We start from the raw sequence: 3892 nt of genomic DNA, 5'->3' as shown, positions 1-3892 counted from the left end.
TGATTCAGAGACTGAAAAGGACTGCAGATGCTATTGGATTCTGACCTCCCTGCACTCGAAGTGGATTTTCTGGAGCTACAGAAGCTCAATTGGCGCGCCCTCAACGGCGTTGGAAAATAGACATCCTGGGCTTTCCAGCAATATATGCTAGTCCATACTTTGCCCAAGATTTGATGGCCCAAACCGGCGTTCAAAGTCACCTTCAGAATTCCCAGCGTTAAACGCCGGAACTGGCACCTAAGTGGGAGTTAAACGCCCAAACTGGCACAAAAGCTGGCGTTTAACTCCAAGAGAAGTCTCTACACGAAAATGCTTCAATGCTCAGCCCAAGCACACACCAAGTGGGCCCGGAAGTGGATTTTTATGTCATTTACTCATCTTTGTAATTCTTAAGCTACTAGTTCCCTATAAATAGGACCTTTTGCTATTGTATTTTTCATCTTTTGATCACTTCAGATCTTTAGATCATCTTTGGACATCTAGTTCTTAGATCACTGGGGGCTGGCCTCACGGCCATGCCTAGACCTTGTTCTTATGTATTTTCAACGGTGGAGTTTCTACACACCATAGATTAAGGTGTGGAGCTCTGCTGTACCTCGAGTATTAATGCAATTACTATTGTTCTTCTATTCAATTCCGCTTGTTCTTGTTCCAAGATATCACTTGTTCTTCAACTTGATGAATGTGATGATCCGTGACACTCATCATCATTCTCGCCTATGAACGTGTGACTGACAACCACCTCCGTTCTACCTTAGATTGGGTGGATATCTCTTGGATTCTTTAACCGGAATCTTCGTGGTATAAGCTAGAACTGATGGCGGCATTCAAGAGAATCCGGAAGGTCTAAACCTTGTCTGTGGTATTCTGAGTAGGATTCAATGATTGAATGACTGTGACGAGCTTCAAACTCCTGAGGGCAGGGCGTTAGTGACAGACGCAAAAGAATCACTGGATTCTATTCCGGCCTGATTGAGAACCGACAGATGGATAGCCGTGCCGTGACAGGGTGTGTTGAACATTTCCACTGAGAGGATGGGAGGTAGCCACTGACAACGGTGAAACCCTTGCATACAGCTTGCCATGGAAAGGAGTAAGAAGGATTGGAAGAAGACAGTAGGAAAGCAGAGAGACGGAAGGGACAAAGCATCTTCATACGCTTATCTGAAGCTCTCACCAATGATATACATAAGTATCTCTATCCTTATCTTTATGTTTTATTCATATTTCACCTATAACCATTTGAGTCTGCCTGACTAAGATTTACAAGGTGACCATAGCTTGCTTCATGCCAACAATCTCCGTGGGATCGACCCTTACTCGCGTAAGGTTTATTACTTGGACGACCCAGTGCACTTGCTGGTTAGTTGTGCGAAATTGTGTTTATGCCATGGTATTGAGCACCAAGTCTTTGGGGCCATTACTAGGGATTATTTGAGTTGTGAAAAGTAGTGATCACAATATCGTGCACCAAGTTTTTGGCGCCGTTGCCGGGGATTGTTGAGTTTGGACAACTGACGGTTCATCTTGTTGCTTAGATTAGGTATTTATCTTCAGAGTTCTTAAGAATGAATTCTAGTGTTTCAAGGTGATGTTCTTATCATCATCAAAGCTGATTGATTCTCATCAATTTAGCTCTTGAATGCAATGTCCTGCTGAAGCTTGGCTAGCCATGTCTAATTCCTTTAGACTGTAGCTTTAGACTAACATTGCATGATTCCTGGAATTCTCATTAAGAATTTTGATACCTTTATTTTCCTTTTCACTTAATTTTCGAAAAATCCAAAAAAATTACAAAATAAAAAAAACCTAAAAATATTTTATGTTTCTTGTTGAGTCTAGTGTCTCATGTTAAGTTTGGTGTGAATTGCATGTTTCTATTCTTCTTGCATTCATTCATGTATCTTCATTAATCTTCAAGTTGTTCTTGATGATTTCCATGCTCTGATCTTTAAATTCTCTTGACTTGATTGTTTTGTTGTTTTCCATATGCATTCTCATTTTGTTAGTGTCGGTAGTATACAACTACTAAGTTTGGTGTCTTGCATGCATTGTTATTTGATTTTAGTTGCATTTTGATTATTCCTCATTATAAAAAAAATCCAAAAATATTTTTAATTTGTGTCTTTTCAAGTCAATAAACAGAGAATTGAAGATTCAGAACATACAGCAGAGGAACTACACAGAAAAAGGCTGGGCGTTCAAAATGCCCAGTAAGGAAGGCAGACTGGCATTTAAACGCCAGCCAGGGTGCCTGGCTGGGCGTTTAACGCCCAAAAAGGTAGTGCATTGGGCGTTAAACGCCAGAATGTGCACCATTCTGGGCGTTTAACGCCAGGATGGCACAAGAGGGAAGATTCTGTTTTTAATTCAGATTTTTTTCAAGTTTTCAAAGTTTTTCAAAATCAAATCTTTTTCAAATCAAATCTTTTCAATCAAATGTTTTCAAAATCAATTTCTTTCCTTTTTCAAAAATACTTGCTATCAATTAATGATTTGATTCAACATTTCAAGTATGTTGCCTTTTCTGTTGAGAAAGGTTTAATGTTTGAATCATATCTTTTCTTGTTAGCCAAGTCATTAATTTTTAAAATCAAATCTTTTTAAAATTGTTTTCAAATCATATCTTTTCAATCACATCTTTTTCAAAGAAGTTTTCAATCATACCTTTTTAAATGCTAATTTCAAAATCTTTTTCAAAAATTACTTGATTTCTTTCCCACTCTTGGTTTTCGAAAATCAATTAAAGTTTTTCAAAATGTTTTTTTTTTAATCTTTTTAATTTAATTTTCGAAATTTCTTCCTCTCTTCTCACATCCTTCTATTTATGGAGTACCACTCCTCCTCAATGCACAATTCGAACTCTATCTCACTAAGTTCGAATTCTTCTACCTCTTTCTTCTATTTTTCTGTTCCTCTGACACCTCAAGGAATCTCTATACTGTGACATAGAGGATTCCATATTTTCTGTTCTCTTCTCTTTCATATGAGCAGAAGCAAAGACAAAGGCATTCTTGTTGAAGCGACCCTGAACCTGAAAGGACCTTGAAGCGAAAGCTAAGAGAAGCTAAGGCACAACTCTCTGTAGAGGACCTAACAGAAATCTTTAAACAAGAAGAACCCATGGCAGCCGAAAAAACAACAACAATGCTAACAATGCAAGGAAGGTGCTGGGTGACTTTACTGCACCTACTCCGACTTCTATGGGAGAAGCATCTCTATCCCTGCCATTGGAGCAAACAACTTTGAGCTTAAGCCTCAATTAGTTTCTCTAATGCAACAGAATTGCAAGTTCCATGGACTTCCATTGGAAGATCCTCATCAGTTTTTAGCTGAATTCTTGCAAATCTGTGACACTGTCAAGACTAATGGGGTTGACCCTGAGGTCTACAGACTTATGCTATTCCCTTTTGCTGTAAGAGACAGAGCTAGGACATGGTTGGACTCACAACCTAAAGAAAGCCTGAACTCTTGGGAAAAGCTAGTCAATGCCTTCTTGGCAAAGTTCTTTCCACCTCAAAAATTGAGTAAGCTTAGAGTGGAAGTCCAAACCTTCAGACAGAAGGAAGGAGAATCCCTCTATGAAGCTTGGGAAAGATACAAACAATTGATCAGAAAATGTCCTTCTGACATGCTTTCTGAATGGAGCATCATAGGAATTTTCTATGATGGTCTGTCTGAACTATCCAAGATGTCTTTGGATAGCTCTGCTGGAGGATCTCTTCATCTGAAGAAGACGCCTACAGAGGCTCAAGAGCTAATTGAAATGGTTGCAAATAACCAATTCATGTACACTTCTGAAAGGAATCCTGTGAACAATGGGACAAGTCAGAAGAAAGGAGTTCTTGAGATTGATACTCTGAATGCCATATTGGCTCAGAACAAAATATGA

At 39.0% G+C, this 3892-nt stretch overlaps 1 non-coding gene across 1 annotated transcript; it reads right to left on the bottom strand.

The window, feature by feature from the left end:
* Nucleotides 1–3529: 3529 nt before the first annotated feature.
* Nucleotides 3530–3637, bottom strand: LOC130964050 (small nucleolar RNA R71). Its single transcript, XR_009080162.1, has one exon. It is a non-coding gene; the product is annotated as a small nucleolar RNA R71 (small nucleolar RNA).
* Nucleotides 3638–3892: the final 255 nt, after the last annotated feature.

Source organism: Arachis stenosperma, chromosome 2, assembly GCF_014773155.1.
Source record: "Arachis stenosperma cultivar V10309 chromosome 2, arast.V10309.gnm1.PFL2, whole genome shotgun sequence".
NCBI lineage: Eukaryota > Viridiplantae > Streptophyta > Magnoliopsida > Fabales > Fabaceae > Arachis > Arachis stenosperma.
This window is presented reverse-complemented; position numbering and strand designations above follow the sequence as displayed.